General features: G+C 44.2%; 1 pseudogene; it reads right to left on the reverse strand.

The window, feature by feature from the left end:
- Positions 1 to 12,397: 12,397 nt before the first annotated feature.
- LOC146172175 (uncharacterized) lies at positions 12,398 to 13,397 on the reverse strand (annotated as a pseudogene).
- Positions 13,398 to 15,599: the final 2,202 nt, after the last annotated feature.

Below are 15,599 nucleotides of genomic sequence, written 5' to 3' on the forward strand. Positions count from 1 at the left end.
AATAGCATTAATTTCGTTTCCACTTCAGTTAAAATAAGCAATTTTTTTTTCGCACCAAGCTTTCAGTTTACAACAAAAAGCACTTGCTTTTATTTCTATTTCCGCCATGTTCTTTCCAGAGAAAAAAGCAGTACAGCCATCTGCGTATATAACAAAACGGCAGCTATTGTATATTTTTACAATGTCAATAATGTAGGAAAGAAGCAAAAGAGACACAAGAATACTGCCCTGCGGAACTCCCGATTCTATATGTCTCAAACGCGACTGTTAATATTTGTCAGTGAATTGGAGCCGCCCTTCAAGATAAGACGCCAGCAGTTATAGGGCCATTTCTCTGAATCCATATCTTTCAAGTTTATCTAGTAAGACTGAACGATTCACGCATTCAAAGGCTTTACTAAAGTCTAGATACAGTCCGAGAACCTGTAATTTATCCTCGAAATTCTTTAGTATTATTTCTTTTTGTGCCAGCAACGCTGTTTCTGTTGTACGGTTTTTTCTAAAGCAAAACTGATGCCTAGTTATGAGTTCATGTTTCTGGGAAAAGTCAATGCGTATTTTAATCACCTTCTCAAGACCCTTAGAAAAAATAGGCAGTATTGAAACTGGTCGGTAATAGCCAAGAGCATTTTTGTCGCCATGTTTGTGGATGGCAGTTAAACTTGCCGTTTAGATACTGTTTGGACAAACACCTATGGAAAGTGAGCAGTTATAAATGCGTGTTAACATAGGAGCAATTATGTCAAGTACGTATTTAACCGGCCTGATTTCTATGACATTTCCATCGCAGCTGTAGCCATATTTAAATACTTGGATAACTGAATTATCTTCCGAGACACTCGTAGGGTGGATTGGTTTGTGGGGTTTTAAGTCCCAAAGCGACTCAGGCTATGAGAGACGCCGAAGTGGAGAACTCCGGAAATTTAGACCACCTGGGGTTCTTTAACGGGCACTGACATCGCAAAGCACACGGGCGCCTTGCTTTTCACCTCCATCGAAAAGCGGCCGCCGAGGCCGGGATTCGATCCCGCGTCCTTGGGAACAGTAGTAGAGCGCCGTAACCACTGCGCCACCCCGGCGGGGTATCGTAGGGTGGAAAAAAGTTATTGTTGCAAAGGCAGGATGCACAGTGCTGCTTCTGGAGAGGGTTTATAACTACCTATTTCGACAAAGAAATCGTCGAATTTGTTTGCAAGGGTCGTGCCTGCAACTTCAATACCATTAATTGCAATGCAGATATTGCTGGTAAGTACCGTTTGCCTACTGAGAGCCTTATTTAGGTTTTTCCACATTACGTCACCTTTATAATGTCCACATGTCAAACATTAGTTTGTAATAATTTTCTCTAGCTTTTTTATGGAGCTATCTAATTTGTTCCTAAATGCTCTAAATTCATGTATCTTCTGTTCGTCCCGAATGTGTGTGAATGTTTGACACAGTCTATTTTTTTTACACGAATGACTTTTAGAAGTTTCCTGGTAATCCAAGGCTTACGTGACTTTTTATCTTCCCGTTGTGTTCTTATTGGGAAGCATGCGTAGTAGTGCGTTTTGAAGATCTATAAAAACACTTCGCATGATTTTTCCACATCTGTGAAAGAAAATACAGCGGTCCAATCTTCAGATAAAATGTTTTGTCTAAATTTTTTCAGCGTGCCATTTGAAATCTCACGGGGCGTCAGTTGGGGCTTCGTGCTTGTCTGATATGACGAATGTTGATTCGAAAGTAAAATTATAGGCAAATGGTCGCTGATATCGGAACTAATGACGTTAGTATTGACAGTTTTGTCTGGGCCCTTAGTAATAAACATATTGATTAAGGAGCATGTCTCGAGTGGAACGCGAGGAGGAGTTGTTATTCTATTGCAATAGTCGTTAGACTCTTAAATTGTAACCGGTTCTCTAGCAGCGCTGGAGGTATTTAAGATGTCAATACTTAGATCTCCGCCGATAGTAAGTACAGATTCATTCATATTTGCAAAAGACAATAAATCCTTCAAGAAACCAAAAGAAAGGTGACACACTTCCATGAGGGGGTTTATACAGGACAGCGAGCACATTCTTTCCCTTCAGGATGCTCAAAGCTTCGTAATCGGTATTGATTGAGCTGTAATCAGATACGATATTAAAACTGGGATGTAGCATGTGTATGACAACACCCACATCCTCTACTGTCTCTTCTGTTCAAGTAGAAATAGTTGTTGTCGGGTAACACTGAATATGCTGAGTCATTAGCGTCCCAGGTTTCCGTGAACATAAGTGCGTCAAACTTGGCGCCACATGTCTTCAGCAAAATCTGTATATCATCCCATTTCGGTTGTATAGATCTCGCGTTTAGACGAAACAATTTGAACCATTTGACAGTTTTATTGTTTTCAATTGTTTTTTGAACATCTTCCAGAATAATCGCCAAGACATAACAACGCAGGCATATACAAAATCTTATGACGAAGAATCAGAGACTTCTGCGATTGCGCAGACCTTGTCGAGGTCGCTCTAAAGTTTGATTGAAACGATGGATGACTTCTCATTGCAACGAGCGAAAATTAAGCCATTTTTCACCCACACAAAGCGCCACCTGTGCTCACTCTTCCGCGCGATGGCTCTTCCTAAAAGTTTCTTCAGGTAAGGACAGAGGTGTTCCTTTATATATGTGGGTCGTGCACTTAGGCAATCAGAGTCGCTTCATCTGCAGTGTTGTTGCCAAAGCCCAGAGTGGCGTTTGTGATTTTTTTCTACTTTGCTTTTTCCAGGACTTTGTCACGTTTGTCGCGTCTTTGGAACTGGACGACCATATTTGTGGTGTTTTTTTCCTTAGCTGGTACCCTATGGCACGAGTAAACGTCAGGGTGAGTAATTGGTTCCCCTATCGCATTTCCAATCTTTTCAGAGATTTCAGAAATTGCCTTTGTTTGGCTCCTGCAGTAAACCTTTAATTTCGATGTTCCTGTTCCGTGTGTATTGCTCGGACTACACTAAGTTGGTTTGAGAATCAATTAGTTCCTTTTCAACAGACTGCAATTTTTCTCTGTGTTTCATTATCCTTCTTCAGTGTGCCATTTTCTGTTAGAGCGGCTGCAAGATGTTTGCTTGCGTCATCTAGCCCTTTACTACAAAACTCCAGGCTTGCCTTGATTTCCTCAAGCTCACTGCATAAGGTGTACTCCTCTAGGCGGAAGTTTGAATGGTTTTTCAGTGCAGTTTCAGCTTCACTTTTTTAAGTTCATCTTTCAATTCGTTAAAGAGTTTGGCAATTTCCTTCGCCATATTTTACCCTGCACACAAAAGACACTCAGAAAACAAAAATCACTCATGCATTGGCAGCCGTGACGCTGATAGCAGCAGCAACGCACAAGAGAAAAAAAAAGAATAGAAGTTCTAACCTGCGATACGCAGAATAATTTGTTAGCCGCCGTTCACACCGCCGTCACCGCTGCTAAATGTTGCCTGCGGGACACGCTGTGACTGTATAGGCACTGCGATATGCGTGCTGTCCACGTGATTTAGCAGACGAAACAGGGCCCCCTCTGTGGTTGAAGTAGGCCTCAGCAGTGATAGTTGGTCTGCGCACAGGGATGATGGAGCAAGGTGCGCAGAACTTGCTATCTTTAATCACCAAGACCTTGGTGTGTGCCGATGAATAGTGGTCCATTGGGTACGATTGTCAGCGATATTCAGAATTTGTTAGCCGCCACTCACACCGCCACATTTCACGAATTTTAGGCAGAAGGCTCACCTGAGGTGTCAAGAAAACAAGTGAAAACAAGCACGCCTGAAGCAGGGGATGGAGGACGCCGCTGACAGCGCGGCCTCAAGGCGCCAAGAAAATGAGCCGCGCGACACCTTGGCCGGAACCCTGTCGCCACCTCAGGTAAGCACGGGGTACGACCACCTCGGCCACAACTAGGAAATAGATCTCGAGGTAGTGAGTGTGACTTCCATCTTCCAGGATGCGTCCGGCATCACTGCATATGCAGCATTTGTGGGCATATGCCACGAGAAGTCTGCTTCTCAGGCATGCAGCGGGGCTGTCTAGTACGATTGCTGTTCTAGGCTACCAGATTTTGAAAATACTGACCATGCACAACAAGTCACAGTGCGCGGGCAGGAGCACAGTTTATGAACTGCATGTTTCCGACAAAGGAGTGTATGCCGAAGGTCCTCGATTAGTGTGCGACTAGAATCCAAAACACTCAAAATTATCGCAATCCTAAGAGGTACAGAAATACATTCACGATAAGGTACAGAAATACATTCACGATAAAATTGATGAAGAGGTTATTATTCAATATTCAATTAATTTTACTCTGTCAATCGGTTTACTCCGTTTCAATCATATATTACAGCCAAAGTATGAAGAGAATCAACGAATCAGTCAAAGCAATACAATCATTTATTCAGATTTATTCAACATCGTACCAGAATATTTGGTATGCCCACTATGAAACATACCTGCATCATATTGCCGTGAACTATTTACATCTTTATTTGTTCCTATTCTACACTAGCATACGGCCTTATCATTGTGATGTTAGCGCGCTTATCGATTCTGTATTCTGTATTTGTTCATGCTCGTCGCGAGACGACACTTTATCATTTTTTTTTTTGTCGCGAAAGATGCGTCGGGACGTATCTCGAAGCTTACAGCCGCTCGCGTGTGTTTCTACAATGTTCCCGTCATGCTAGTACTCGCTTTATCTAGATCTTTCCTAGCCGCCTTTAAATTCAGTACGGACAAGTGTAACCGGCATTCTTAGTATGGCGATCGACGAGCACGTTTGTTGCTATCGCCGCCGCCCAGTTGCTTAGTTCTTTTGCGGGCGAAAGTAAGCCCAATAAATAGTTAATTTCAGTAATATCAAGCCTGTGTCTTCTTTTGGTGTCTACGGCCTTGTCACCAGCAAGTGACGATATAATCGAAGCGCTCGATACGAATGTGATCAATAAGGTACAATGATGACATTGCACTGGCCTGACAGTAGATGGACACAGCGATTACTACTAACGGCCGGTGAACAAATGAGTGGTTGACTTGTTTTTAATGCCAACAATGCAGACCTTTAGTCGCTGTACAGAAAAAAAAATGTAAAAAAAAATTAGGAACAGAAAATTTCTGCCTATAGCAACCTACCCGCTAAAGTGGTAATATAAAATACACTCTCTCCTAATTTATCTAATTTAATTTAACAATAAGCTCTTAACATAGAATATAGAAGAAATCGCCTACCTATAACACGATTGTAGCGACTATACATGATGCAATGTAGCGACAGTAATGTCTAAGTATCGCGATCGACGAGCAGGTTTGTTGCTATCCCCGCCGCCCAGTTCCTTAGTTCTTTTGCGGGCGCAAGTGAGCCCAATAAATAGTGCCGCGAAACCTTCAAAACAGTATTTGTTGTTTTTTAACAGCCGCCGGCATACAGGCTTATCACTCTGATTCTGGACCGCGTATCCGTTCCGTAATCATTGTTAATGCTCGATGGCGCGAGTCACACCTTTATCAGTTTTGTTGTAGCTCAAGATGCACCGAGATCTGTCTCGAAGGTTCCGGCCACTCGGGTGTCTTTCCACAATGTTCCATCCTGTGATGGTAGCTGTTTGCGACGTTATCTAGATTGCTCTGTGCAGCCTTTAAATTGAGCATTGCCGAGTGTGACGAGCATTCTTTGTTCAACGACCGACGTGCGCGTTTGCTGCTATCGCCGCCACCGAGTTGCTTAGCTCTTTGGCGGGCGCAAGTCAGCCGAAATAAAGAGTTTCTTTGTGCAATCATCGACCCCATTCATTTGTGTCGTCGACCTCGTCACGACTACGTGACAATAGTTAATTTCAGTACTTTCAAACCTGTGTCTTCGTTTGGTGTCTACGGCCTTGTCAACAGCACGTGACGATATTATCGAAGCGCTCAATACCCATGTGATCAATAAGGTACAAGGATGACATTGCATTGGCCTGACAGTAGATGGACCCAGCGATTACTACTAACGACCGGTGAACAAATGAGTGGTTGGCTCGTTTTTAATGCCAACAATGCAGAGCTTTGGTCGCTGTACAGAAAAAAACATGTAAAAAAATTAGGAAAAGAAAATTTCTGCCTATAGCAAACTACCCGCTAAAGGGGTAATATAAAATACACTCTCTCCTAATTTACCTAATTTAATTTAACAATAAGCTTCAATGTCTAAGGTCTTCAATGTCCGACGCGTGCAGCGACAGCATTCACCTTAATTTGCTGCAAGAAAGGTACCAATAAATACTAGATAGCACCTGCATTGTGGTCATCATTCGGAATGCAGTCTAATTTTTCACAACCTAGCTTCCTGTTTACGTGCGCTGTGCTTTGCTTTATGCACTCTTTTTAAATGCTCGACCCAGAAATGCAACATTTATTCGAGCAATATGCAGTGAGAGAAGTATTGGTGAGTATATTTGCTGGTTCTTGCAGCGCCTAAAAAAAGGACTGATAGGCGCAAGACGGACACATCGGTGTGTACACTGCCAATATCTCCTATGCATAACGAATCAGACCTCGACTGTTGAATGTTGATATCTTATTGATTCTCAGAAATCGTTGTGAAAACGCCTTTCTCACCATCAACAAATATCGAGAAGCGTCCTGTTGCGTCGGCTGAGGTGGCCGTTAGGAAGGGTAGAGGGGGCTCGCTCGTAGGAGCCCACGTTGAGAAGACAACTTATTGACGAAGCACTAGATATTTGTACAAGTCAGCCTCCGTTCCCGATGATGACACAATCGAGAGACGAAGACATACATACAGCCGCAATTCATAGAATTAAAACTGAAGCTTGGGCCCTATTCTCGAAAATTCGCTATTTTGTTCAAATTGTGACGTACGCGGGACATGTGCAGAAGGACGGTGCCAGGTTACGTAAGCACAAATTCGAGTTACGCATTCTGAAGAAAGAAAAATAAAGTGACAGAAAAAGCGCGCTGTCGTCTGCTGCTATATATTGGCGCCAAGTATGAAAAACGACGATGCTCCTGCAGGAACCGTGCCGCTGCTGTGCATTCCGCGATTCGGAAGTCTCGGGTTGCAGTGAGGCGAGTGAAGTATCTTGTGGCGTTGCGGTATTAGTATCTCATGACATACTTGCAGTTGAACATTCGTCATCAGCTACGCGCGGAAAGCTTGCTGCGCGAGTTTCAGCTGAAGAGCAAGAACGGCAATGGAATATTCGCAGTGGGTTGGTGCAAAATGGGAGCGGAAAGTATCATTGCTGTTCATAAGCGCCGATGACCTCTCACATTCACTTAGCGGCTTTTTAATGCAGGAACTAAAACGTTTAAGGACTTGGTCGTAAAGAGAAGGAATCGACAGATTTCCATTGTAGCTCCAGCACTGACAAAACAACGCTCGCAGTCTCAAAATATCAATTACTGTTAGGTACTGGCTGTTCTACCCACCTTTTTCGAAATGCCGCGTTATGACAATTTACCGTCAGGTCACCAAGTCTGCCTAAGTTTCTAACATTTTGTGTCGGCATGAGTTGTTTAGAGCGCAAAAAGCAGCGCAGAGAGAGAGATGGAGGGAGACAGAGAGAGAGAAAGAGAGTCTTCCACACACACACGAAGTGAAAGGCATACCCTGGGCCTTACACCTAGTCGGTTAAATTTTCATGCGCTTGCGCGAAAGGCTCTTGCGAAACGCAAAAGACGTCAGAGAAAGAGAAAGAAACAGAAGAACGGAATAGCAGGAAGGTGAATTAGGCGATGCCTAGGCTACCGTACCCGTGCAGATGGGGATAAACGTAGAATGGGAGCGAAAGATGACTGAGTAAATCGTGGTATGAAGCTAGGGCGTCGCCGCGCGCACGTATTCTTTACTGTCTTTACTGCGAAATCGCTCTCCTATTGTCGCCGCTTTCTGATAACGCCCTCACCTGAAGGCGCGTGCTCAGAAGGGGGGCATCGATTAAGAAAATTTTGAAAAGGGGCTCACTTGCGCTGTTCACGGCTTTCAATTCCTCAATATGATATTAACCATTATAAAAGTGGAGGTTCATTATGACTTAATTATAGCCTAATCATCAAGCGGCATCACGCACATAATGTCCGTCCCACTGTAAAATTCGCTTGCACAGACGGCACGAACAGTTTTCAAAACTTCGTCTGTACATCTGAAAACAAAAAACTGCCCATAACTCTTAACAAAATCCAAAAACTGTGTGAACATGGCTTCCTGCGTGCAGAAGAGAGGCCGTCCAAAATATATGTACAAAGCCGGGCTCATAGTATCTGGTTACTAATTGATTGCGGCGCGCTGCACAGTCAAAAAACTGCGCAAATGGCTGCCTGCAGTGTTCTGTCATGCGTTGGTGGCACACACACCTGTTACGCACGGCTCCTCTATTTTCGGCGCAAATGCTATTCATATCGCAGCCAGCAAAAGTCCACGCACTTGCTTGCATGTAACCTGGACGAAAATTCGCTTAGTTCTTGAAGTCATGCTTCGCGCAGTTGTTTCGAGGAGAATACGGAAAGAGAACATTTGGGACTGGTAGGAGATTTAATAGAACCAATTATGAAGCAATGGCATGCTGCAAAGATATATACTCACGGTCTAAGATCACGGCGTTCACTGAGTCCGATAATGCCGATGGTATCCCGCCGTTGCTGTAATCCGTACTCCGGCGACATTTCACAGCTCAGCTATTCACTGATATGTAGCAAGCACAAACCGGAGCACATGTAACATATACAGGCGCAAGAGAAAATTATGCACACCCCAATGAAAAAGAAAATTAGTGAGGGAAGAAATTAAAGAAAGGTTTAAGAAGCTGTCACAAGTCTTGTAGCGTCTTCAACAAGCTCTGAAATGAACGCTTCGGGAGGAGGCCGCACAGCAGCGCAGCTGGGGATGCTGTCTGTTGTGTCTTGCACGTAGACGCGTAGGCGAGGGGGAACAACGAACCGCTCAACATTCCATTCCTCCTTTACCCAGCCCTCTTCTGCTTGCACCGTCCAGCCGTGAATTCGGACCGTGCCGAGCGGGCGCCAGCGCGCACCGCTCGAGTCGAGTTCTAATAAATAGTTTTGTTTTGTGTGTTCGCAAACGCATTGTTTCTTCAAGCCAACCACGGACGTAACATTTTCTAAAAAAATAGAAAGCCTCCCCAATTACCATCCACATTCTTGCGTAAATCCATACAGTTGGTGCATCGACAAATGCGCCCGTCCCCTCCCTTTCGCCACCTATGATCGAACAAAGGATGGTCGTTCGACCTTTTATATTTACTTCAAAATATTATATATTGTTGCGTGATGACTGATTAATAATGTCAAAGAGGCGGAGTTCCGAGCTTCTGTTCTATTCTGGCCAACTTTGGTTATAAATAGTGGTATTATTTTGGCCAAGTTAGCTAGCTGAAAATTATGAGTAGATGTTTTTATAAAAATTCGCAACATCGGCCCAGGAAACGAAAATTTTCCTAATTTGCAGGCCTTTATTTCAGAAAAGGTTCATGGTAGAGCAGCAATAATTTCACAATATGTTCTCAGCATAATTATCCGCAAACAGCTAAAGCTCATATTTTTATGACATTTGGATACAGAGATACGATCGCGCTAATTTACAGAAAACAGCGAACATTGAAAATTTTTAGGAAAAAAAAAGTTTTCACATTGTTTAAACTTTTTCCACCTATTCTACACTACCTCAGCTTTCAAAACCATTAAAACACCTTGCATAATTTTGTTGCGCAAGTAATTATGGCCACTTCGATAAAGCCTTTGTCTAATTATAGCGCACCGCGCTGTTCTGAACATTCTACGGAATTTGTGAATTGTTCAAGGTTTTTAAATTTTGGCCTATAATTTTGTAACAGGGACAAATATATTTACAAAAGAGGATTAAAGATATATACATTGAGGAACAGCCAAGGAGCCAGGCTACGAGGGCCGCCCATTCGACGCACTTTTTTTTTTAATCTTCCACAAACGAGCGCGCCACTTCGTCTTCATCATTCTCCAGCTGTAACATTATTTCTTCGCTCATGTTTTGTCTCGACTTCGCAAATCGACGTTGACAGACACAGCAATGAATGATTCAGAATCAATTTTGTGCGCGTCGAGGTCCTGATGCGCTGTGGCATCAGGCAACACACAGACGTTTTTCGCAATCACCTTCACCTTAACGCGGATTGCACAAAAAGATGATAACGTTCAATGAGCAAGCAACGTATTCCAAATCATTTTAGTAGAATGAAAGAATTGGAAAGGGCATGGAAAACTTCCTCATTAAAACAGTGTTCCTAGGCTGCATTCGTTTTTTCGAATAACTCGACAGCGCACATTATTTTCATTCCTGTACAGTTTTTTTATTCCTTTGCCACCGCCTAGCGCGGTTGGAATGGTCAAACTCTAAACTAATATGCGGAAAAAACTATTTTTGTTGTTTATTGGCGATATATATGTTGTGCGCAATATAAATGTACCGGGGCCTTCATGCTCGCAGTCTGCACAAAAAACTGTCATTTTTTACCACCGTGTGAATGCCCAAAACTAAAATGCTAACCTCGCGAGTCTTCCGGCTTTTCATTTTCCAGTGATTGCGTCTAGAAAGTACACACATCATATTCGGTCCTTTCTCCAGGTAAACAGACGATGCTGCGCGTAGTTCCTTATGGATAATACAAAAGTACTAGAACAAAAACATCGCTGAGAAAATGGTCATTTGTTCCTTCAACTCGAGGCAACGTTTTCCTTCTCGGCAATGAAAAAGCTACCTTCTAATCCCTAATTTAATGTCACGTGAACATGCTATGGCGACACGATTTCGTTTTTATGCGCGTTCTCACTGACAACTGGATTTGTACTATAGGTTAAGTATAGATGCAGGGATGTAATCGGCGTCCAATACAGGCATATTGGGTCGTGAGTGCTAGTCGGTCTGGGGTATACAAAAGTGGTCGCCCGGTCGTGCTATCATCAGATATAATTGTGCGACAAACGTATGCTCCTGCGACGAAATCTGCATGCATGCCAATAGGCTAAAACCGTAAACACATATAGCTGACCCCCAAAGGTGCGCCGCATATGAGTGCACCGAAAAGACGAATCCAGACAGTGGCTGCAGTATGTGCTTGAATGCATTATAGTAATTGTCGTCCCGTACGTGGTACTCTGTGAGGTCCGAACGATCGGCTGAAATGTTGTCGGAATTAAATGCCGCGGTTTGGCGTCCAGCGCACGTGTATTCAACCATACAAATGAAGAATTTGTTTTGATTGAATGGTCAATGGAAAATATTCACTTCGGCAGCCATATAAAGCTGCGTTTTTAGGATGGCAATGACAATTGCGAGATTAGGGGACAAAGTGGTCCATCGTGGGCAGTTTTCATACAGGGATAGCTAATACTGAAAAAACACAAGACAAATTGCAATGGTCCATTACAGCCAGTTTAAAAAAACGGAAGGGTCAATGTCGGAAGAACACAGGACACCTTGGTCCATTGGAGCCAGTTTTAAAAACTGAATGGCCAACGACGGCGGAACACAGGACAACTTGGCCCATTGTAGCCATCTTTAAAAAACTGAACATCCAATACTGGATGAACAGAGGATAACATTGTCCATTGTAGCCATGTTTAAAAACCGGAACCTCCAATGCCGGAAGAACACAGGACAACTTGGTCCATTGTAGCCAGTTTTAAAAATGGAAAACCCAATGAGGGAGGAACGCAGGACATCTTGGCCCATTATAGCCAGTTTTAAGACCCGGTGCGACCATTATGGGTGGAACAACGGCAATCTCGGTCCAATAAAGACATTCTGTATGCAAGGCAGTGCCAATATCGGGAACTCACTGTACATCTTGGCCCAAGCTAGCCAGTGCTGGCTACTGGCAGCGCCAACACTGGGAGAGCATTGGCTAGTCAGGGCCGTTGTTGGACATTGCGTTGACTGGCATATCCTATGTTGGGAGCATGCTGGTTAGGCTGGCCCAATCTAGGGCCACTGTTTGCCGTTGTACTTACAACATTGGCCCAATGCTTTGTGCTGCCTGGGAACTTAACAGTGTCGAAACAACGTCAGTAATTATCATTCATTTTATACCGTCAGCCAGAAAATGATCAATTGTGCACTAGAGAAAGGCTTAATACCATGTTAAAGAATCCAGCAGTGAAATTTATGATTCCTGATTGCTTCAGTGTGCATTCTTCTTTGTCCTCTCAGTTAAATAATTTATTAGTGCACCTAGGCCAACGTACAAATGCTATTCAAGAGTGCTCACAATACAAAGATACTTACACAGCACAGCTGCAGCGGTCAGTTAGGCTACTTTAATAACAAGGCAGGTTTTTAACAGCTAACCTGTTCTCCCAGATCCGTAATGCTGCTGATCACATGCAATTACACAAGAAAGTACAGAAGAAAAAGACAGCAGTATTCATTTCTTGTCCAAACTTCAGAATACAGTACTTCAGCAGTTGCTGGAAATGTGGGGTAGCAAATACATAGTAGCAAAAAATTTGCAACATTTTACTAACTCTGCAAAGAAACCACTGTCAAAGGGCACGAGAATTTGCACACACTTTTCTTTGCTGTACACGAAGAGTACACAGGAATCCAGGCCAGTCACACCCATCTGGACTTGCACTTGCGTATAATATTTGCTGCTTTTCTTTAACTGTCCGTCACACAACTGCATTTTCGCAGTCTTCAACCTTGAGAGGAACTTTGATTTCTAGTAGCCGTGGTGCACAGCATTTGCACTTCTCAAAACCGTCTGGGCTTGCTCCTAGGAAGCTGTCCTCCCGAGAGAGGAAGAGGACAGTCTCACTAACTTCCAGCTCCACATGGGTATTATTTTGGTCCAGAAAGGCTCGTCGAACTTCGGGCTCGCACAATAGTCCCCGCTTCATAGCAAATGTTTCCCTAACTTTTTTCCCTCCCATTACTGGAGCAGTGAGACTTCGGGCATCATGTGGTTCCATTTTTGTTTGACATGTTTTGACCCAAGTGAACACTCTATGTGCCAGTGATGCTGAATGATGCCCTCCATATATCTATGCCAAAGGAGGCAACCACTTTGAAGTCGTGTGCCTGCTTCTAAGGCTGCAACTTCTTCCTGCGTGTATGGCAACAAAATATCACCCTGTTTACCTCGCTCCAGCCACCTTGCAGGTAGTCCATGCACATCTTCAGGGTCTGAACTTTCAGCTTTCTTTCGTTTTACTGTCATGAAGTTGTTGGCTTCCTGGACATCTGCGAAGCAATCCAATTTGCTGGTTTTAAACTTTCCATGCAGGTTTATGAGGTGCAATGTGGACAAATCCACGACCTCACTTTTCAGCGATGAGTACCCTGCTCTTCTTTTGTGGTGCCTTGGTGCCTTGGTTGTGGTTCCGTAGTCCACATGACATGGCAGTACCATCCCAAGCAGCACACCAGCATTGGTCCAACAATGTTTCACCACTGGAAACGAATGGCATCAATATTGGATTGATATTGGCATTTGGGCATTTTACTACATTCTCCATTCTTGGCACATCTTTCGTTCCAAGACTGGTCCAGTGTTCAACCAAGCTGGAGCCACCATTGTAGGCATATTAGACTTTCCATTCATGCACCATGATTCCTGCCATTACTGTCCAGCATTATACCCTCATGGTATTACCAATATTTGTTTAATACCAGCTATTTTATTGATGACCCATTGTCAATGCCAATATCATACCAATGGTTAGCCATTGCAGGTGCACTGGCTACTCCATTCATGCCGCATATTGGCGATACCAATATTCATCCAATGGTTCATGGGTACACCGGCTACTCCATTGATGTACCATTGATGATGCCGAGATTACACATTTTGTAGCACTGCCTGTGCAGGCCATAAAATGCAGCCTTTTCCATTCAAGCCATATTCGTGACAGCACATCGAACTTGCTGGGACAATAATGGCCTTTCAAATAGGAGTGGCCATAATAATGCAAACTGCCGCTCATGAGCAACCAGTAGATATTCACAAAACAAGGGCAGGGTTCACAAAAAGATAATATTTATTGCAATTCTTATTAGACGGCAGTTATTACTAGCCAGCGCTGAGGGCACACACAGCCGCAGCTGGCGGGGCAGTGGCAGGCAGAGTGGCAGCAGGGCCGTGCAGATCAGTGGCAGGGTTGGGCAGGGCAGGGCGGGCTCTCGGGAAGGGAAGGGGCCAGGGAGCTGGAGGGCACACTCATAGGCATAGTGAGGGGGCCTACCCTGCAATTGCATTCACAGGTGGCATGCTTGGTTCGCCAGGGGAGGTTTCAGCATAATGCCTTTTTCTTCCATCCCCTCTGTCACAGGAACCAAGCAGCCACCTGCGAATAAATGCGTGTGCCTCCAATGCATCCACCCCAACCTTTTCGCAAATGGCACCTGCACAAAAACAATGAGGAAACAAAATTTACGACACTATTACGAGGCATATGAAAACGCCCGCATTATTTTAGGAAGATGTAGAAAATTCCAGAATTCATGTACCGAAATTCATGGCCAATGAGAAACACTATACTGCGGGGTTCCAGATTAGTTTCAGCTGCCTTGGGTTTGTTAGAATGAAAGACGCACATACATTGCATAGCATGTGCCCTGTTGCATTTTGATCACCTCCATAGCAATACGGCTGAGACAGCCAGTGTTTCATCCCATACTAGGAATCAGTGCTTGATTGTCGGCTGTCTCTGCATATGACTGGCGCGCTAGTTTTTTGCCTCTCCTACGCTTTCTACGATGTGCAGTTTATACTAAATATTGTTACCAAGAGAATGTTCGGCAACCATTTGCATTTTTTGAAATGGCTAGATATAATATACGCAAGCGATCTAAGCTCACGACGTCTGCACTGGCCGCTGGTAAGCTGATATACGCTTTCACCTTATTTTGTGGGTAGCTCACTTAAACGGGTGAATGTCGCTTTCCATACACGCCGCAATCACTAGCTCTGTCTGCATACTTGTCACGCATAAGCATTTATTTACAGCTCTTGAGTGCTGAAGTGTGAACACGGAAATCTAGCACTCGATCGTTACAATCTATTATAATTCTGCTGAAGTCTATAAAACACCCTGCAGCTATTGAAGTCAATGCTTATCGGTCCGCTGCCAGTTTGCCGAGGATGGCGTCGACCGGGTGTGTACGCTCGGACAATATTCGATCGTTGCGTCATCGCTAGCCAGAAAATACCTATAGCTGTCACACGGCAGTCCCAAGCGGCAAGCGCATGTCGGCGCGCGCTCGGCCCTTGCCAATATGGCCGACTAAAACTCATCGGGCAGACCTAGGCCACTCACCTCAGCCCGAAGTCGGTAATTGACAATGGCCTAAGAAAGGCCAACTATCGGCAATCGACCTCGGGCCGACGAGTATGGCCGATTTGGTCAGCCTACTGCCACGCTAGAGTCATGCATGGGCCATGGCTTACCCACACATGGCCCAACCACTTCGGCGGTACACGATACCTGGTGGTTTATCCAGGTATGATTAGGGGTCTACTCATCTATGGCCTATGGTTTACCCATAAAACGTCTGCAGTTCGATTGTGCATGGACGTTAGCGCTGCGGCAGTATTTTGAGATGCGCATATTCT

This window comes from Amblyomma maculatum, unplaced genomic scaffold (assembly GCF_055883805.1).
Source record: "Amblyomma maculatum isolate TAMU_Amacu unplaced genomic scaffold, ASM5588380v1 scaffold_13, whole genome shotgun sequence".
Taxonomy (NCBI): Eukaryota; Metazoa; Arthropoda; class Arachnida; order Ixodida; family Ixodidae; genus Amblyomma; species Amblyomma maculatum.